Below are 22,880 nucleotides of genomic sequence, written 5' to 3'. Positions count from 1 at the left end.
GAACGCAGTATTCCTGCAGTAGTTTATAGGCCCTGAATTAAGAATATATGCCTTCCAACTTCTACAAACACAGCTCAGAGTTACACTATCATTCCTTCTTTGCTGTTGTACTTTGAAAATTCATAACTTGAAAGACATAATAAAACTCTGAATGAGTAGGTGTGATTCATTCACTTCTTCCACGGAGAGGGAGGCTTCAGCTTCAAACACTGAAATATTCTGCCTGGTATCTTTCACTTGTAGGGGAAAAGAGGAAGACATGTATTTTAAGAGCCACTGTGAACTTATGAACTTGTGAAACCTCAGCACAGATAAAGAGGAACAAGGAAACCACTAGTTGAAGCTGATTTGCTTTCGTTCACCAACTCGGTAGCATTTTAACCCTTGTCTGTCTTTGAGCTGCACAGTAATGACTTCTCTTCTTGAAACTGAACTTGAAATTGAAACTCTCTCATCTTTAACCCATTTGTTTTTAAAGGCTGTAAAAAGTGGCTTGGGGTCCCTGGGTGGTGCAAATGGTTCATGCACTTGGCTGCTAATCAAAAGGTTGGAGGTTTGAGTCCACCCAGAGGTGCCTTGGAAGAAAGGCTAGTGATCTACTTCCAAAAAATTAGCCATTGAAAACGCTGTGGAACACAATTCTACTCTGATGCACATGGGGTTGCTATGAATCAGAATCAACTCAATGACAACAGGTTAAAAATTCATTTGTTGCTGGTTGTCACGGATTGAATTGTGTACCCCCAAAATACATGTCACCTTGGTTAGACCATGATTCCCAGTATTGTCTGCTTGTCCTCCATTTTGTGATTGATATAATTTTCCCATATGTTGTAAATAATAATCTCTGCCTGTGGTTAATGAGGCAAGATTGGATTATGCTGAAGAGGACTAAGGTGGGATGTAACACCCTTGCTCTGGTCACATCCCTGATCCAATCAATGTAATGGGAGTTTCCCTGGGGTGTGGACTGTACCACCATGTATCTTACAAGAGATAAAAGGAAAGTGAAACGAGCAGAGAGTGAAGGACCTCATACACCAAGAAAGCAGCACTAGAAGCAGGGCATGTCCTTTGGACCTGAGGTTCCTATGTGGAGAAGCTCCTAGTCCAGGGGAAGATTGACCAGAAGGACCTTCCTCCAGAGCCAACAGAGAGAGAAAGCCTTCCCCTGCAGCTGACGCCCTGAATTTGGACTTCTAGCCTACTAGACTATGAGAAAATAAATTTCTCTTTGTTAAAGCCACCTACTCGTGGTATTTCTGTTATAGCAGCACTAGATAACTAAGACATTGGCAAACTCCTGCCTTATCGAACAAGTCTACTGGAACTACACAAACCAAAGGAACAGTCCATGTCTGCCTGTCTGTCTGTCTCTCTAACACTTTTATTTGAAATATTACTCCCATATAAAATGTACATGTGTAATTTAACAAACAGCTACAAACCATATGTCAATGCGACCATCATGTAGGTCACAAAAAAGGAAATTCTAGCACCTTAACAACCCACCTGTGCAGCCCTTCCTACCCCCAGGTTCTTTGGCCCTTTATTAGAGGTAACTATTGTCCCAACATTTATGCCAATCTTTTTCTGCTTTTCTTTATAGTTTTACCACATGTGCTTGTATCCATGAATAATATAATTTTGTCTTTCCTCTTTTTAAATTTCAAAGTGGAATAGTATATTTGTATCTTGACTTTTTTCTTAATTTGTTTATAAGATGCATCTGTATTGTGTGTAGCTATCATTCATCCAATTTCATTGCAGTACAAAATTCTATCTGGTAAAAATCTACAATGTATTTATTCTTTCTGCTGATAATGACCTCTTGGGTTGTTTTGCAGTTTTTGGAAAATTTATCAGTAACACTGCTGTGAAAATTTTTGTAATGCATCTAGGGTACACCTAGATATGAAATTTCCGGTTCACAGGGTAAGCGTATCTTCAAAGTTACCATGTCGAACTTCCAAAGTAGTTGTACCAGTTTACGCTCTCATGCACTTTGCTGAATTCTCGTAGTCTCACATCCTCCCCAACTCTTGGTATTCTGGGACCTGAAAATTTTTGTCAACCATGCTGCAACTTAGATGTCACCATTGAAGTCTTAGCTGTCTTGGTACCAATCTTGCAACTTTTCTGTAAATTCAAAAAAAAATTTTTTTTTAATTCCTTGTTGCTCAGTCCCAGCTAATATTTTCAACAAGTGGAGCCCCACATACCACCATCTAGATGCTTAAAAGATATCAGTCAAGCTAATAAACACTGAAATTCAAAAGCCTCCAATTTGATGACTGTGTACTAGTATCTCATTGTGATTTTAATTTGCATCTCCCTGAGGTTGGACACCTTCTTATCTTTATTGGCCATTTGGGTTTGTTTTGTGAAGTGTCTGTTTAAGTCTTTTGTCCATTTTTAGAGATCTCTATCTTCTTCTCATTGCAGAAATTCTCTAAACATTCTGAATACTAGTTTTCTGTCACTTATGTAGTTGAAAATACCTTCTCCCACACTATCTTTTCATTTCTTTTATGGTATTTCTAAAAATGAAATTCTTACTTACTTTCAATGTAATTGAACTTATAAATATTTTCCTTTATGGTTAGTGCATTTTTTTTTTTTTTTGGTCATGTTTAAGAAATACTTCCCTCCCCTGAGACAACATAGGTCATTTCTTTTTTGATCTTCTGAAATTGTAGTTTTGCCTTTCCTGTTTTGACCTTAATCTGACTAGCTCGATTTTTATATATGATGTGAGGTTAGAGATTCAGTTTCATTTTATTTCATATGGACATCCAATTATCCCGGCTTTTTGCCTACCACTTCTGTCACACAAACCAAAGGAAGGCCATTCATATGTGGGACTGTTTCTGAACTCACTATTCTGTTCCATTTGCTGTTTGTCTATTGGTGCACCAGTATCGTACTCTCTCGACTACTAGAGCTTTAGAAATTGTCTTGATATCTAGTAAAGAAATGCTTCCACCTTGTACTTCTTCAAAAATACCTTGGCTACTTTTAACTTTTTAAAATTTCATACAAATTTTAATTTTTAGGCTTTTTTCTTTTTGTATAAATTTTAGAATCAATTTGTCAAGTTTCACAGATACACACACACACATACACAGAGAAGCCTGTTGGAATTATTCTTGAGATTTAACAGAAAAAATGTTATTGAGATTGCTTTGAATCTATAAACTAATTTGTGAAAAACTTAATCTTTGCATTATTGAATATTTTAATCCACAAACAAGGTATTTCTCCTGGTCTGAGTCTTCCCAAATATCTCTCAATCAAGTTTTGCAATTTTTCCTATAACCCAGTGCCAGTGCCGTCAAGTCGATCCCAACTCATAGTGACCTTATAGGACAGAGTAGAACTGCCCCATAGAGTTTCCAAGGAGCGTCTGGCAGATTCAAACTGCCGACTCTTTGGTTAGCAGCCGTAGCACTTAACCACTATGCCATCAGGGTTTCCATTTTTCCTATCGAGCTTTTATATATCTTTAGTTAGATTTATTCCAAGATAATTAACTTTTTCATGCTGTTATAAATGGTATATATTTTTAAGAATTTCATTTTCTAACCTTTTTCTGGTTTATAGTTGATATCTGTATATCGTGTATTCATATATATAATTGTATATATCTGTGTATTGATTTTATGGAGAGCTACCTTGCTAAACTCTTTTATAAATTCTAGTATTTTATCTACAAACACAATTGTGTCATATGTGAATCATGCCAGTTGTATTTCTTTCTTTCCAAATATTAAACTTTTGTGTCTTTTTCTTACTTTGTTGCTCTACATAGGACCTCTAGTACAATGTTGCATCGAAGTGGTGATAATGAGCATTCTTGCCTTTCCTGAACTCCAAGAGAAACCTTTAATGATTTGCTATTACAAACGGGGTTTATGAAAGGATTTTTGGAAGCCATGAAATAATTTTCCTTCTATTCCACAATTGCTAAGAGTTTTCAATCATGAATGGTAATGAATTTTCAGTTTTCTTCCTGAATATGCTGAGATTATTGTAGGTCTCTTTCATCAATCAATTGTATTGACTGACTTTCTAATGTTAAACTTGCATTCTTTCGTGTTTTTGGATTATCCTTTTTCTGTATTACTGGATTTGGTTTGCTTATATATATATTTTTAGAATTCGAGTACTTACATTCATAAGTAAACTGGTATCCTATTTTCCTTTCCTGTACTGTGCTTGTCGGGTTTTAGTATCAAAGTTAGGCTAGCCTCACAAAATAAGTCCTCTCCCCTCCCTACTTTTATTTCCTATTATCTGGAAAATTTTGTACATGGTTGATGTCATTACTACTTGAATGCTTGGTAGACCTTAGACCTGGAGTTTTGTTTTTATGTATTTAACTACTGATACAATTTCTTTAATGTTTGTTTGCTTGCTTCTTTATTTGTTTAATGGTTATTAAAGTTTTCTATTTCTCTTTTATTTAATCTCCCTAAGTTTTTTGAGGAATTTGTCTATTTTAACAATGTGTTCCATTTTTTGTTTTATAATACCTTTTTATCTATTTAATTTCTGCAACATCTAGAATATTTTTCATTCTCTTATTTATTATTTATCCCATTTTGTTTTTTCCCCCCTTGGTGTTTCCAGAAATTTGTCAAATATATTTCTCTTTTTAAAATCCTCTCTATTATTTGTTAAGTATCTATTTCATTGATTTTTTATTTCCTTATTTCTATTCATTTGTTTTTATTTTGATGTTCTAAACTCATTGATTTTCAGCATTTCTTCTTTTCAACTATATTCACTTAAGGCTATATATTCCCTTGTAAAAGACTACTTTAACTGCATCGTATAATGTCAGTGCTTCATGTGAGCTGATACTACAGTATTAAATCCCTAGAAGCCTCATCCATAGATCAAGTCTAAACTCATATTTCGCTGAGTGCACAGGGGTAGTAAGCCAAACCCTGGGAGCAGGTCAAGAAAGCTCAATCCTTCATCCTCCCAGTGGTTCTATAAAAGACCTGGTGATTTGCTCCCATAAAGATTACAGCCTAGGAAACCCTTTGGAGGCAGTTCTACTCTGTCTTATAGGGTCATTATGAGTCAAAATTGACATGAAAGCACACAACAACAGGGTAGGACAGAGAGCTGAGAGAAATACCCCAGGCTCTATGGAGCACTGGTGGCACAGTGGTTACAAGCTCAGCTGCTAACCAAAAAGGTCAGCAGTTCAAATCCACCAGCCATTCCTTAGAAATGCTGTGGGGCAGTTCTACTCTGCCTTTAGGGTAGCTATGAGTTGGAATCAATTCATTGGCAACGGGTTTAGTTTTGGATCTATGGTCCTTTACTGAATACACTCAGAGGCCCTCTAAAGCCTGGGGGAAGGCACACAGAGATGTCCTGAGGTTGCCTGAATAGGAGTTGTAATTGCAGAGCAAAGAGAACTTCCTACTGACCCAAAAAGTTGGAATCTAGCCTATAAAGCAAGAGAGAGGTCTCCTATCATTTGGAAAGCTGGTGACTGAACTGTTAAACATAAAAAGATCTAAAGGAAGTCCTGGTAAAGGGAAAATCTTATTCCTGTCCAACATTGAAGACAACGATGACCTGAATCTAAAAAAGCTGCAACAAAGCCCAGACCCAGCTCCACTACAGACTGGATTAACTTGGGCCTACCACCAGTGATAGAAGAATCAACACACATTTTTTGAAGGTAAATATTATTTACTTTCATCTCCATCGTTCTTTTACACAGAATGTCTAACCTAATATTAAAAATTATGAAATGTGCAAAGAAGCAAGAAAATGCGACACAAGGTTAAAAGAAGAAATTGTCAATAGAAGCAAACCCAGAGATGGCCCAGAGATTGGACTTATCAGACAGGAACTTTAAAATAACTGTGATAAGTATATCAAAGGATCTAGAGAGAAAAAAGTGGAAAACATGCTGAACAGGTGGGCAAACCCTCATAGAGCTGAAAATTACAAAATAAAACAAATGGAAATGTTAGAAATCAAAAACAAAATGACAGAAGAATTATTCAATGAACTTAGCAGACTGAACACAGCAAAGGAAAAAAATCAGTGCACTCATAGATAAGTCCATTGAAATTACCCAAATTAAACTAAATAGAGAGAAAAAGGATTTTAAGAAAAGGGAGCAAGTCTGAGTTCTATGGGACAATAACAGTAATGTTATTGTAATAACACATGTAATTGAAGGAGAGGAGCAAGAGAGTGGAACATAGGAGAAATTAAAAGAGATAACGGTTGAGAATTTTCTCAAACTGATGAACAATATCAGCTCACAGATTCAAGAATCTCAGTGGACTCCAAACAGATAAATACAAAGAAAGCTGCACCCAGATACAGTACAGCCTAACTGCTAAAATCTGAAGAGAAAGAGAAGATCTTAAAATCATTCAGATGGCAAAAATACTTACACTTAGCGAAATAATACTGACAATAATGGCCAACTTCTCCCAGAAACAATAGTGGCCATAAAACAATAGAACAAGGTCTTTAAAGTCCTGAAGAAGAGGGAGCGGTGGGATTTGACCAGCTAAAATTTCCTAAACAATAACGACAAAAAACCCCGCTGCCGTAGAGTCGATTCCAACTCATAGCAACCCTATATAGGACAAAGTAGAGCTGCCCATATGGTTTTCAAGGAGCACCTGGTGAAATCAAACTGCCAGCCTTTTGGTCAGCAGCCGTAGCTCTTAACCAGTACACCACCAGCATTTCTGAAAATTCCATACCCAGTGAAAATATGCTTCAGAAATGAAGGCAAGCTAAAGTCCTTTTCAAACAGAAAAAGTCTGAGAGAACTCATCACTCACAGACCATCATAACAATAGAAGCTAACAGAAGTTATTTAGGCTGAAGGGAAATGATACCAAATAGAAGCAAGGATCTGCAGGATAAAATTAAGGCTACTAACCGAAAGGTTGGTGGTTTAAACCTGCCCAGAGGCACCTTGGAAGACAAGCCTACTGATCTGCTTCTAAAAGGTCACAGCCTTGAAAACCCTATGGAGCAGCTCTACTCTGTAACACATGGAGTTGCTGTGAGTTGAAACTGACTGGAAGGCAGTTAACAGCTACAACAACCAAAACAAACAAACAAAAAAAACCCCGCTGCCGTCAAGTTAACTCAGACTCATAGTAACCCTATAGGACACAGTAGAACTACCCCATAGGGTTTCCCAGGAGCAGCTGGTAGATTCAAACTGCTGACCTTTTGGTCAGCAGCTCAATTATTAAACACTGTGCCACCAGGGCTCTGCTACAATAACAGAAAGGGTAAATATATAAGTTTAGACCAGCTCTTCCTAAAAGCTTGATTACCAAGTTGTGATTACCAGTACACTGCCCTAAGGGAAGTAGTATTGGCCGTGGGAAGTTTTCCTCCTAGAGTGTGGGCTACCTGGCTGTGATAAAGAGTTGAACGTCATCTTTGGCTCTCTTTTGACGATTCTGAAAGCTAACCCCCTGCAGACATTGCTCTTAAGGCTCTTGCTTTCTTTCCTCCTGACTATAGTTCTTTTGTAGAAGAAAAAAAATCACTTACATTGAAACATATCACCACCTGCCAGCTGCATGGCAGGAGTTTTAGTGTGAACAGATGTAAAAAAGAAAAGAGTGGTTGTGGTGGGGTGGGAGTTGATAGGTGAAGCGGAGACAGAACTCTGACCAGCTTCTAACAGCTCGTATACAGACAGGAGATGGCCAAATGCCTTTTTGGTGTTTTAGTTGGTGCTCCTTTTACTGAGCTGGCAGTCAAGGTAAGTAAAAGCCTTTTTGCTTCCATTATTGCTATTACCAGGGGCTGTTCTCGTTTACAAGGCAGAGCACACCTAGTCCCAGAATATAGCCTCTAGCCCACTCCCAACGATGTAACAGTGAAAATCCTTTCAATTTTGTAGTTCCCCCCGACCCCTCCGCCTTTAGTTTCCAGTATTGTTTCTAGTTTTTGTCCTTTTGTGTGTGTTCTTGGGACTTTTAGTGGGAAAGCTGAAGAGATCATATCAAGCAAGTCTAGAGTGTTTTTCCCCTCAACTTTTTACGATTTAAATTTTCATATATAGGAAAGTTGAAAGAATTTTACAGGGAACACCCATATACCCAACACCTAGACTTTACCTGAAATTTTTTTTTTCTTATTAATGATAACTTTTTATTTTTAAATGCTCACTACAATAGATTTTAGTTCAATTCAGGCAGATTTTTATTATGCACATCCATGGGACCAATGAGCATGAGATATGCTATAAAATATTAGTGATAAAAATAATTAACCAGAGAAGTAAAAAGTAGAGTATGTAATCCTTGGACCGCAAATGATATATCTGCATACATTAAGAAATGAAGAATTGGGACAATTATTTTAATAACTCAAGTTTATAATTTTTGCAAGAGTTAGCTGAATAATTTTTTTTCAATTATCTATCTCACTCTACAGATAAAACTAGTCCCATGCAAAAGAAAGGAGAAATGAATTGACTTCGTTGCCTGTCTTGGCCTATATTGCTCCAAGTAAAAATTTACCTAAAATAAAAATTTTTTTTTTTTTTTTTATAAATCAGTCTTGCAAGTCAAGGGAGTTCCTTTTGTAGGTAATTTTTAAAGGGTATTATATAGTCTCATGCCAGATGATGAGGCCATGAGAAGATTCTGTCCGGTTCTGTGATTCGTCAGTTCCCAAGACTTTCATGACTTGGGAGAAAACAAAAGCAGCATCAAGTGGGGTGACTTCTTGAGATGCTAAAGATGACCTCAAAGTCCTTTAAAAGGGTGCTTAAACTACAATCTCCTTAATAAGGGTATGTTTTATACCAAAACCTGGGTTTTAACATTCCTTCTTTTCACAATTTTCCCCTTGTAATAGTGTTTTAAACCTCCCAGCTAAGGGATCATAAAGCAATATTACTCTTATATAACAATTCCCCACATTTTTTAACTTTTTTTATTGCATTTCCCTGGCATACATTACAAAGAATTTTCTCTACAGATCAAAATCAAAAGCTTGGACAGAGCCAAAGTTTGTTTCCACTTGAATCACCCACCTGGGCCTGACTCAGGCTGGCAGTCAAAGGGGAAAATCCTAAGTGCACTACCAACCTCTGGATCCAGCCCTTCTCAGGTGTACAAAACTGAGATTAGTGACAACGGAGAGGCAAATTTGACTAGTGATGAATTCCGGGAGGCAGCGGGCTTAGAGGAGCCCAACCGTTTGGCAAGGAGTAAGTCAAACTGACTGTGGAGAGGAACAGTTTGAAAAAGCACAAGGTCGTTCATGAATCTAAACAGTTGCCAGAGCTTGCTGAAGCTTTCAAGCTAGCAATGCTTTCAAGGCATGACTTTTTTCTACCGGAGAAGCTTTAAGCCCTGAAGCCCAGCCATATTTTGCTATTATGAAACTCTACGATATGTAAAATTTTAAGACAAAGGCTTGCTTTCAAGAAGTTTCTTAAAAAAAAAAAGAGAATCAATCTGTTATTTGCTTCTAGAGATCCTTTTGAACTTTAAGCTTTTGTATTTATACTAAAAGTAGACTCCTTTTTCAAATTAACTTTCAGGAAAAGGAAGGGTAGTTTTTTAGACCCTCTTTGTCTCAGCCTCTGGCCTTTGCAAACTAGAGGAACCAGGCAAAATGGCCACATATGTATTGGAGGAAGTCTGCTCTCTGTCTGAGAAATTTTTGTGTGTATGACTTCAATGGCAGCATAGGCATCTACCAATTCGTTTAAATTGTTGTCCCATGTTAATGAATATTTATACAGTGAAACTTGAGAGATCCAAACTCAACAAAATTGCCTGTTTTTTCCAGGTCTTGAACGTTTTCCACCTTTGACAGCGTGAGGTCTTACCACTTTTCTCTTGCTTGTTTTAATGGAAAATATTTGAATTTTCCTTCTCTGACAGGTTCCCACATTACACAGATTCCACCTTTGGCAAGTTTTACTCTATACTGTTTTCTCAGTTTAGGTTGTAAATTCACAGGTGTTTTTTGTGCTTCATAACTTACATTATTAGTGTTACATACAGTCTTTTACATGTATTGTCTATTACGCAATAAAGCTACTTAAAAAAAAACCTGGTGCCAGTAAAAAGTTGCTTGGATAAAGTCTAAAGATAAATTCTTTAAATTACCTTAATTTTTTTTTTTTTTTTAACCTATTCCTAAGTAGCTGGGGGCAAGAAGAGATTAGTATGGTGACTTAGGAACCCACTGAAAGCAAAACTCAAGTTTGGTCACATAGAGGCCTTCATAGCAGCTATTGGCCCAGCACCCCTTTTCAAGTAGGCTTTCTTCCACTTGTACCTGAGAGTTCAATTTCTTTAAGTCAATTAATCAGCAGGCGGTGCTGTAAAAGTTATAGGATGACAGCCATCCGGATAATGAGGACTGTTTCTCTGATGGTCACTGACAGTTTAATAGGTTATAGACTCAGGACAAGTATTTCCACTAAGCAGCCAAAAGACGTACATACAGCAAACCAAGGTGCAGACTCCATTAGCTGTGATATAAAAACATACTCAGGCTCAGCGGCCAGCTTCGGTCCAGAGGCAGGATGAGATAGGCAGGGAGGCACAGCAACTCGCTGAACGGACACACGGAACCCAGGGTGGAAAGGGGGAGTGTGCTGTCACGCTGTGGAGACTGCAACGAATGTCACAAAACAATATGTGTATAAATTCGTGTATAAGAAATTAACTTGAGCTGTAAAGCTTTCACCTAAGCATTAAAAAAAAAAAAGCTAAGCTGCCAGAGTTGCAGGACTTCCTTTGCTGAAAATAGAGACCCAAAGTAGGAATAATGGATCCCAATCAAAAGGAATAAAGCCATTTAAACTCCTCTGTTTTCTGTAACTTCCTTGGTTTTGTGAAAAATAAAGGAGGTAGACCAGATAACTGCCCAGCTCCCGTGTTGTGGCTGTTGTTGTTGTTAGTTGTGGCTGTTGTCGTTGTTAGTTGCTGCAGAGCTGGTTCTGACTTGTGGTGACTCCTTGTGTGCAGAGTAGAACTGCTCCATAGAATTTTCAAGACTGTGACCTTTCGGAAGCAGATCACCAGCCCTGTCTTCCAAGGCATTTCTGGGTTGCTTAGAACCACCAAGTTTTCAGCTAGTAGTAGAGCACTTAAACATTTATGCCAGGCAGGGACTCCACTACCTCTAGAATTGCTTAGTTCCAATGTTAAAAAACATCAATAGTAATTCATGATTTTTTCAAGTCCTGACCATAAGACAAAGATTATTTGCACATTGAACATAACTGTCAAAAATGGAAATCTTAGCGTTGACTTAGCTCTCATGAGATAATCAGACAGAGCACATCAGAATATTCTCTATTAATGGCTGTTTCTTACCAGCTCTCAGAAGTGACCAGTGAAGCGTAAGATATAATGCATGCTTTTCAGATGCTTAAAAAATACATATGTAAAGATCCAAGAAAGTAAGAGCCAATCCCTGTCTTTTTATTTCTACATGGCTTTTAATTTAAAATTGCTACTCAGCTAAAGATCCAACTCATTTATTTCTGTCTTAAAGTCTAGCTTATTTTTCATTTCACACCAATGGTTCACTTTATTATGAATATTTTCTTTACTGTGAATTGTTACAATAATATGTATATATAATTAGGATAATGATTACAAAACATTTTTGACAGCCATGGAAACTAGTAGTTAATGTTTTCTATCTATTACATGGTGTGTCACCAAAAGGATCATTGACCCTACAGAATAAGGGAGCACCTCGGCAATTACATGGCAGAAATATAAATATTTAATGAATTAATATTGATCATTTATTTACACGTTTTTCTAAATGCTACCATATGTTGTTTAAATTCCACATTATCAAAAGTAGTACCTAAACGTTGTCACTTCGAGAGATGCACTCTGAAAAAGTTTTAAAACTGTAATTATTTTGTGTAAAATGTACTGTCATTGGAAGGAAAAAATGAAACTAATGTCTTGGCTAATAGAATATTTCTAAATATCTAACTTCTAAAATTAAGTTTAGAGTTCTTCAGTGTCTTCTTTATATTTGCTTTGGTTGGGCCATTGCAAAGTCTTTTGTTTGTCTGGTAGAGTTTTCTAAAGAGTAAAACCAAAATATATGTCTGCTGTTGTTAACGGCCATCCAGTTGCCCTTGACTTTTGGCGACCCCATGCACAACTGAAGAAAAAGCTTCCTGTACCGCACCATCGCCATGATGGGTTGTGGATCAGACCATTATGATCCACAGGGTTTTCATTAGCTGATTTTTAGAAATAGTTTACCAGGCCTTTTCCTCTAGTCTGGCTTAGCCTGGAAGTTCTGCTGAAAACTGTTCAGCATCTTAGCAACATGCAAGCCTCCACTGACAGACAGGTATTGAGGTGCATTGGCCAGTGTCTTAGTTACCTAGTGCTGCTGTAACAGAAATACCATAAATGGATGACTTTAACAAACAGAAATTTATTCCCTCACAGTTTAGGAGGCTAGAAGTCCGAATTCAGGGTGACAGCTCCAGGGGAAGGATATCTCTGTCAGTTCTGGGAGAAGGTCCTTGTCATTAGTTTCCCCTGGTCTAGGAGCTTCTCAGTGCTGTGACCCCACAATCAAAGGACACGTTTCACTCCTGGCGTTTCTTTCTTGGTTGCAAGAGATCCTCACCTCTCTGCTTGCTTCTCTCTCCTTTCATCTCTTGTAGGATAAAAAGTGATGCAGGCCACACCCCAGGGAAACTCCCTTTGATCAGGAACGTGACCTGAGTAAGGTTGTTGCACCCTACCATAAATCACTTTAACATAACCTAATCTTGCAGTATTGACCACAGGCAGAGGTTAGGATTTACAACACATAGAAAAATTACATCAACTCACAAAATGGAGGACAACCACACAATACTGGGAATCATGGCCTAGCCAACTTGACACATATTTTGGGGGGACACAATTCAATCCATGAAAGCCAGGAGTCAAACCTGGGTCTTCTGCAAGAAAGGCAATAATTCTACCACTCAACTACCAATGCCACCTTAGAAATATATCTATTGTCCTCAAATTCAGACTAAAAATTGCAGAAAAAAATGCAGAAATCTTCACCATTTCAATCTGCAGTCTTGGGAAGCATCGCTAATTTCCAACGTTCTAGGAAATGGCCATAGCACAGCTCCACGTCGGGGTCCAGCTGTCCCCACTCCCACCTTCCCTAGGGATTGTGCCATAGAAAGAGAACTCAGGGAAATGAGGGAAAATCTCAGAAACTCTGTTTCCATTTCACTAACCCAGCACAAAAATAGATATCAGAAAGGCTTCCTATGATCAAAACAATTATTCTAAATATTATAAATTCTGACATAGTTATTTAGTTGTTCAGAAAAAAATAATTAGCATTTTTACAATGTGTCAGCACTATCCTAAACTTCTTACAAGTCAGGTATTCTAATCATCCCATTTAACTTCCCCAGGGTTATACCCCAGGCGAATGTGAACACAGGTGCCTAACTATAGTGCACAATGCTGCTTTCAAAGGAGCAGATTTGAAGGGATAGATTTATTGGTGCAAATGACACAAACATAACTTCCCGTCTTCCTGTCCTAGCCTACATGACCAGGGATGTCATTAAGCAGTCTTTCTGGCCTGAGGTTTCTTTTCTATTACAGTTAACAAATCAGACTTATTACAATTATTATTGCACATGCAAATTCCACACAGTAAAAATTTAAAGAAAAAATAGGACTTAAAACACTTTGCTCCCCCATTTGCAGTACTGGCAGAACAGGCATTAAGGAATTTGCTCTACTCTCCCCCTGCCAGACCAGTAAGTCAAGGATAGGCTCCAGGTGGGGTTCTGTGAACTCCTGAAAATTGGCAAAATCTTGAATATATGTACACATATATTTCATCTGGGGAGAGGTCACATGAGTTTTATCAGATCTTCACATCCCAAAATGTGAAGAACCACTATACTAAAAATCTTTAAAAATATAAAACTGTGACTTCTTACCTAGCTTTATTATACAGAGAAAATGTTAATCCATAAAAGATAACCTGGCCTGCTTGTTATATTTCTCATGGTAAAGTAATAAATTGGTACTGTGACTTATTCAGAAGCACATTTAGGAAAAAATTGAGAATGTTTGCAGTAAAGCTTTATAAAGCACACATAATGCAGCTATGTTAAAAGTAGAAAAAAAAGTTAAAAGTAGAAGCAGTATTAAATTGATGCAAAGTTAATCATTTCATCAATAATATATGTGCCAGAGTATCTGAGAGAAGAAATCTTTCCTTCACTCATTCCAGAAGAGAAAAGAATAAATCTTTCCTTCACTCCTTCCAAAAGGGTATTTCTCTTTAAATACCTCCTACAAAAGAGCCACACTACTGAATTCATGTTTTAGAGATTATCATTCTTTAGCTTCCACATTAAAGTTTTATACTTGAGTTCAAATGTATTGTTATAACAGGATTTAAATACTTGAATTGTATATTGATAAATTGGTACAAAAATTTGAAATCTTTAATAAAAAACACTTAATATGTATTTCATTGCTGAAAAATAGCAAATAGAGGTTCAACCACAAAGGACTTGAACCCTCAATACTAGGTTGCAGAATAGAGCAGGGAGTACAAGAGAGAAGGATAAGAACTTGTTGATAACCCAAAACAATCTACAAATACAATGCAATCCCAATCCAAATACCAACAACATTCTTTAAAGATGTTGCCCAATTAGGGCCCATGCCTGGAGCAGTTGAGCCAATGAAACACACTCCATGTCAGAAAGAGAAAGTTTAGGAGGTGACACCAAGGGCAGGTCCAACAGCAACATTGGCTGTCTTCATGGAGCCCTGAAAGGCATAAAGAAAAAATTGAGTCACCTCTAGAAGCCCAAATACATGGCATTAACAGGGTATAAACCAGAACTAACAATACACAAACACCAAAAGATAAGCTAGATCACTGGAATCTTCTAAAAATTAAACACTTATGCTCATCAAAAGACTTCACCAAAAGAGTAAAAAGAGAACCTATAGACTGGGAAAAAAAATTTGGCTATGACAAATCTGACAAAGTTCTAATCTCTAAAATCCGCAGGAAAATCCAGCACCTGTACAACAAAAAGACAAACAATCCAATTAAAAAACGGGCAAAGGATATGAACAGACACTTCACCAAAGAAGACATGCAAGTGGCTAAGAGACACATGAGGAAATGCTCAGAATCACTAGCCATTAAAAAAAAAATGCAAATCAAGACCACAATGAGATACCATCTCACCCCAGCATTACTGGCACAAGTCAAAAAACAGAAAATAACAAATATTAGAGAGGCTGCGGGGAAACTGGAACATTTATGCACTGCTGGTGGGAATGCAAAATGATACAACCATTTCTGAAAATGATGTGGCACTTCCTTACAAAACTAGAAATAGAAATATACGATTCAGCAATCCCACTCCTAGGAACATATCCTAGAGAAATAAAATCTATCACACGAATAGACATATGCACACCTATGTTCATTGCAGCGTTGTTCACAATAGCTAAAAGATGGAAACAACCTAGGTGCCCATCAGCAGATGAATGGATAAACAAACTATGGTACATACACACAATGGAATACTACACAATAATAAATAACAATGATGAATCTCCAGAACATCTCACAACATGGATGTATCTGGAGGGCATCATGCTGAGTGAAATAAGTCCATCACAAAAAAACAAATATTGTGTGAGACAACTACTATAAAAACTCGTGAAAAGGTTTACACACAAAAAGAAACAATCTTTGATGGTTACAAGGGAGGGGAAGGGTGGGAAGGGACAAACACTAAATAGACAATAGATAAGTAGTAACTTTGGTGAAGGGTAAGACAGTACACAATACTGCAGAAGCCAGCACAACTTGTCCAAGGCAAGGTCGTGGAAGCTCCACAGGCACATCCAAACTCCCTGAGAGATCAAAATAAAAAAAAAGAACTTGTTGATAATGCAATGTGATCATTTTGAGAAAAACTCTAGTATATAAGTGTATTTCCCCTCATCAGTATAAAAAATACATTACAGCAAAGAAACAGAATAATCTTATAACTTACCAGTCATGATTTCTCTTCTCTAAAAACGTTGTTTGTTTGTATAAGCAAATGTACACACCAGCTTTGGTGTAACATAGGGAAACTGCTTTTGAATCATACAACGTGTGTCATTACTGATTTTTGTGTAACAGAAGTCACGAATTTACTCTTGTTCTAAGAGTCACAAATACAGGGATTTCACCTTCCAGGATGCAGCAGAACAAAATAGAATTTCTATTCTGATATACATTGTTGTTGTGTGTTGTTGAGTCAATCGCTACTCCTGTCGACCCTATGTGACTGAGTAGAGCTGCCCCATCAGGTTTTCTAGGCTATAATCTTTACAGGAGCAGGTTGCAGGTCTTTTTCCCTCAGAGCCACTGGGTGGGTTTGAACCGCCAACCATTAGGTTAGCAGCCATCAGGGTTCCTTATGTCATCAGTGCACAACTGAAGTGTTTGAATTCAGGCCCATCGACGTACTTCACTATGTTGACTAATATTCATGTGGTATCCAGTAATCATTGGGCCTGCTTTAATCTTAATAGCGGATGAAAGTCAAAAAGAAAGAGACTTTACGGCAGTCTACACGAGGGAAGTTTTTTTCTGAACTGGACTACAGAATCTGTATTGCAGAGCATCAGAATAAAAACAGATAGACACACCTATGATGCATCCCTTGAGATATCATTTGTGACAATGTTTGGATGCTTATTCCAGATGTCCAGGAACAGTCTTTGGTGATTTAAAATGATGTTTATGGAAAAACTAAAAGATTTTTATTTTTCCTGACTGTGTAATAACACCAAGCTCACAGATTTTAAGCTTCAGGCAGAGAAAAGCCAAGTGACTAGAAAATCAAATAAATTACTACCATAGTGAACAAGTATGGTGGAAATATGAGTCTTGACCAAAAAGTAAAAGAGAGAGAGAGAGAGAAGTGGAATCCACAGCCCAAAGTGGTTGATAGTAAAAACACCCAGACTATCCACAGGAACCCAGAGCCTACATCTTGGGCCAAGAATCTATTGAGGTTCATGATGGAGCAGTTAAAGAATTGTTTTTATCCTTATTGTAGAAACAGACACTTGAATTAGGGCTCTTCTGACCTAAGGAACCACAATCGCTTGCCTTCTTTTAAGAGTTTAAGCCCAGGAAGTATGTACAATCTTTGAATAGAGATTCTATTACCAAGGGAAATTGCAGCAGACATACACTTGCCACTCACATAATCCCAAAACTGGATTCTTTTTAGTAATCAATGCTTTGAAATTTTACATTCCATTTTCTTGTATGGTGATCTTGCATTCTTAATCACATCCCCAGAAAATGTATTTCTCCTAATTAGGCATTCTAATAAAAGTATGTGAACATACATAAACACACACCTCCCTCTTTCTTAGCTTTGCTCTAAGCTTCTGACCCCACGAATTTTGAGTCATTTCTGTAAAGCTGCCTTTTATTATATTGTCCATAATAACAAGATACAAGATAGTCTTTTCTTTTGTATCTTTCAGTAAATTTAACAGCATTATGTTAGGCTTGGTTGATAAAGAGGAGATAAAGTACTATAAATTTTTTAGATTGTTAATTGAGTTATTTATTTCAATTCCCAAATTATTATTGTTTAAAACAAAGGTATGTTTTTTCCAAACTTATAAACAACTTAATTTTAATCCTCATAAACACTTAATGATACTATAGTATAGAGAGAAAAATCAAGATTGCAAATACTTTCCTACCTCTTCTGCTTACCCCAACTCCCCAGAAATCACAGGAAAAAAAAAATTAAAATGTGTAATAGTGCTGGAAAGCAAGAAACCACTGGTGGACAAAAAAAAAAAAAATTGAGGAATCCCTAAGAAACAGAAAGCAGATGTAAGTGGCTGAGGAAAAAGCCGGAATAAAAACAAATAGGAAAGGGCTGCTGTGCAAGTTGGATGCTCTGCAGGGTTCTAATCTCAGATGCAATGGATACAAGATGCAAGAGGAGCTCTGGGCAAAGCCAGTGATCTATAATTCAGCTACATAGATTGATCCTCTTTCTCTTGCCCCAAAGACCCTTTCCCCCATTTTGTCAAGTATCAGGCAGCTGAGGCCTTTACTCCAGGCTGGAGAAGTTAGCGTGGGTATTTAAGCTGGAGAGGGAGAGCAGTAAACTTTGTGAATGGTGTCACCCAAGCAGAACAGATGGGCTGTGCTGTGTATATGTGTGTGTGTGTGTGTGTGTGTGTGTGTGTGTAGATAGATCGATAGATGAATGAATGGATCAACGAATGGATGGATGGATGGATAGATAGATGAGCTCTTTTTTTTAATTGTGCTTTAGGTGAAGGTTTACAGAGCAAATTAGCTCCTCATTAAGCACTTAATACACATATTGTTTCGTGACATTGGTTGCCAACCCTGCAATGAGCCAACACTCTCCCCTTCTCAGCCTTGGGTTCCCCATTTCCATTCAGCCAGGTTTCCTGTCCCCTCCTGCCTTCCTGTCCTTCCCCTGGGCTAGTGTGCTCATTTAGGCTCATATTCACGGTACAACTGCCCCATGGGATTTCCAAGGAGCGGCTGATGGATTCGAACTGCTGACCTTTTGGTTAGCAGCCATAGTTCACCACAGCTCTTAACCACTGAGCTACCAGGGCTCCATACATGGTTGAGCTATGTATATTATTGTTTGTTTTATGGGACTATCTAATCTTTGGCTGAACGGTGAACCTCAGCAGTGACTTCAATACTGAGTTAAAAGGGTGTCCAGGGGGCTATACTCTTGGGGTTTCTCCAGTCTCCATCAGACCAGTAAGCCTGGTCTTTTTTTTGTAAGTCTGAGAATTTTCTTCTACGTTTTTCTCCAGCTCTGTCTGGGACCCTCTACTGTGATCCCTGTCAGAGCAGTCAGTGGTGGTAGCCAGGCGCCATCTAGTTGTGCTGCACTCAATCTGGTGAAGTGTGTAGTAGTTGTGTTCCATTAGTTCTTTGGCCTAATCTTTCCCTTGTGTCTTTGGTTTTCTTCATTCTCCCTTGCTCCAGTTGGGGTGGGACCATTAGACGTGTCTTAAATGGGATAGATAGAGTTCTTGAAGGACTCACATCAAATTGATAACAATCGTAACTATTCAGGAACAGAGAAAAAATTGGGAAATTGAAAAGGGGAGTGATGTAGGGCAAAGAGGAAATTCACTTTTTTACTCTTTTTATCTGTTAATGTTTTATGCAGCAATCAAATACATGGATTACTTGTACTTTTTTTTTTTAATCTATAAAAGTATATATATGGTTTTTCAACAAGCAGTATATAATGTGATAAAAAAATTAATAATATGCCTGGAAGTAAAAAAATGACTATAATCCATCAATTCCAATGTCATCCAGTACAATAATATTTTTAGCCTTTCAAATAAATAAATCTTCCCTACCCAACAGAAATTATAATTAGTCATTAGCCAGTTGAAATTAGTCATTTTTTTTAAATTAGAAATATTAGTATGAATGCAGGATGATTTTTCTTTATTGTACTTTTGATGATGGTTTACAGAACAAACTAGCTTCTCATTAAACAGTACACATTTTATGACATTGGTTAACAATCCCACATGTCAACACTCTCTATTCTCGACCTTGGGTTCCCTATTATCAGCTTTCCTGTCCCCTCCTGCCTTCTAGTCCTTGCCCATGGGCTGCGGTATCCCTTTAGTCTCATTTTGTTTTATGCGCCTGTCTAATCTTTGGCTAAAGGGTGAACCTCAGGAGCAAATTCATTACTGAGCTAAAATGGTGTCCGGGGGCCACAATCTGAGAGTTTTTCTCAGTCAGGCCAGTAAGTATGGCCTGGTTTTTTTTTTGTTGTTTGTTTGTTTTTGTTTTATGGTTTTTATTGTGCTTTAAGTGAAAGTTTACAAAACAAGTCAGTCTCTCACACAAAAACCCATATACACCTTGCTACACACTCCCAATTACTCTCCCCCTAATGAGACAGCCCGCTCTCTCCCTCCACTCTCTCTTTTCGGGTCCATTTCACCAGCTTCTAACCCCCTCCACCCTCTCATCTCCCCTCCAGACAGGAGATGCCAACATAGTCTCAAGTGTCCATCTGATCCAAGAAGCTCAGTCCTCACCAGCATCCCTCTCCAGCCCATTGTCCAGTCCAATCCATGTCTGAAGAGTTGGCTTCAGGAATGGTTTCTGTCCTGGGCCAACAGAAGGTCTAGGGGCCATGACCACTGGGGTCCTTCTAGTCTCAGTCAGACCATTAAGTCTGGTCTTATGAGAATTTGGGGTCTGCATCCCACTGCTCTCCTGGCTCCCTCAGGGGTTCTCTGTTGTGTTCCCTGTCAGGGCAGTCATCGGTTGTAGCCAGGCACCATCTAGTTCTTCTGGTCTCAGGATAATGTAGTCTCTGGTTCATGTGGCCCTTTCTGTCTCTTGGGCTCGTAATCGCCTTGTATCCTTGGTGTTCTTCATTCTCCTTTGATCCAGGTGGGTTGAGACCAATTGACGCATCTTAGATGGCTGCTTGCTAGCGTTTAAGACCCCAGATGCCACTCTTCAAAGTGGGATGCAGAATGTTTTCTTAATAGATTTTATATTTGCCAGTTGACTTGGACGTTCCCTGAAGCCATGGTTCCCAGACCCCTGCCCCTGCTACACTGGCCTTTGAAGCATTCAGTTTATTCAGGAAACTTCTTTGCTTTTGATTTAGTCCAATTGTGCTGACCTCCCCTGTATTGTGTGCTGTCTTTCCCTTCACCTAAAGTAGTTCCTATCTACTGTCTAATTAGTGAATGCCTCGCTCCCATCCTTCTTCCCTCCCCACTCTTGTAACCACAAAAGAATGTTTTCTTCTCAGTTTAAACTATTTCTCAAGTTCTTATAATACTGGTCTTAAACAATATCTGTCCTTTTGCAACTGATTGATTTCACTCAGCATAATGCCTTCCAGGTTCCTCCATGTTATGAAATGTTTCACAGATTCCTCACTGTTCTTTATCGATGCTTAGTACTCCATTCTGTGAATATACCATAATTTATTTATCCATTCATCCATTGATGGGCACCTTGGTTGCTTCCATCTTTTTGCTATTGTAAACAGTGCTGCAATAAACATGGGTGTGTATATATCTGTTCGTGTAAGGGCTCTTATTTCTCTGGGATATATGGTAGTTCTATCTCTAGCTTTTTAAGGAGGCGCCAAATCGATTTCCAAAGTGGTTATAACATTTTACATTCCCACCAGCAAAAAAAAAAATTTTTTTTTTTTTTACCAGCAGTATATAAGTGTTCCAATCTCTCCACAGCCTCTCCAACATTTATTATTTTGTGTTTTTTGAATTAATGCCAGCCTTGTTGGAGTGAGATGAAATCTCATTGTAGTTTTGATCTGCATTTCTCTAATGGCTAATGATTGTGAATATTTCCTCATATATCTGTTAGCCACCTGAATGTCTTCTTTAGTGAAGTGTCTATTCATATCTTTTGCCCATTTTTTAATCGCGTTATTTGTCCTTTTGTAGTTGAGTTTTTGCAGTATCATGTAGATTTTAGAGATCAGGCACTGATCAAAAATGTCATTGTCGTAGCTAAAAACTTTTTCCCAGCCTGTAGGTAGTCTTTTGGTGAAGTCTTTGGATGAGCATAGGTGTTTGATTTTTAGGTGCTCCCAGTTATCTAGTTTTTCTTCCACATTCTTTATAATGTTTTATATATTGTTTATGCCATGTATTAGGGCTCCTAACATTGTCCCTATTTTTTCTTCCATGATCTTTATCATTTCAGATTTTATATTTAGGTCTTTGATCCACTTTGAACTTGTTTTTGTGCACGGAGTGAAGTATGGGTCTTGTTTCATTTTTTTGCAGACGGATATCCAGTTATGCCAGCACCATTTGTTAAAAAGACTATCTTTTCCCCATTTAACTGTTTTGGGGCCTTTGTCAAATATCAACTGCTCATATGTGGATGGATTTATGTCTGGATTCTCAATTCTGTTCCATTGGTCCATGTATCTGTTGTTATACCAGTACCAGGCTGTTTTGACTACTGTGGCGGTATAATAGGTTCTAAAATCAGGTAAAGTAAGGCCTCCCACTTTGGTCTTCTTTTTCAGTAATGCCTTATTTATCCAGGGCCTCTTTCCCTTCCATATGAAGTTGGTGATTTGTTTCTCCATCTCATTAAAGTATGTCCTTGGGATTTGGATCGGAATTGCATTAAATCGTATAGATCACTTTTGGTAGAATAGACATTTTTTATAATGTTTAGTCTTCCTATCCACGAGCAAGGTATGTTTTTCCACTTAAGTAAGTCTCTTTTGGTTTCTTGCAGAAGTGGACTGTAGTTTTCTTTGTATAAGTCTTTTACATCTCTGGTAAGATTTATTCCTAAGTATTTTATCTTTTTGGTGGCTACTGTAAATGGCATTGACTTGGTGATTTCCTCTTTGATGTTCTTTTTGTTGCTGTAGAGGAATTCAACTGATTTTTGTATGTTTATTTTGTATCCCGATACTCTGCTGAACTCTTCTATTAGTTTCAGTAGTTTTCTGGAGGATTCCTTAGGGTTTTCTGTGTACAAGATCCTGTCATCTGCAAATAAGGATTCTTTTACTTCTTCCTTGTGAGTCTGGATCCTCTTTATTTCTGTATCTAGCCTAATTGCTCTGGCTAGGACCTCCAACACAATGTTGAATAAGAGTGGTGATAAAGGGCATCCTTGTCTGGTTCCCGATCTCAAAGGGAATGCTTTCAGGCTCTCTCCATTTAGGGTGATGTTGGCTGTTGGCTTTGTATAAATGCCCTTTATTATGTTGAGGAATTTTC

This window comes from Loxodonta africana, chromosome 4 (assembly GCF_030014295.1).
Source record: "Loxodonta africana isolate mLoxAfr1 chromosome 4, mLoxAfr1.hap2, whole genome shotgun sequence".
Classification (NCBI taxonomy): domain Eukaryota; kingdom Metazoa; phylum Chordata; class Mammalia; order Proboscidea; family Elephantidae; genus Loxodonta; species Loxodonta africana.
Note: the sequence above shows the minus strand (reverse complement) of the source record.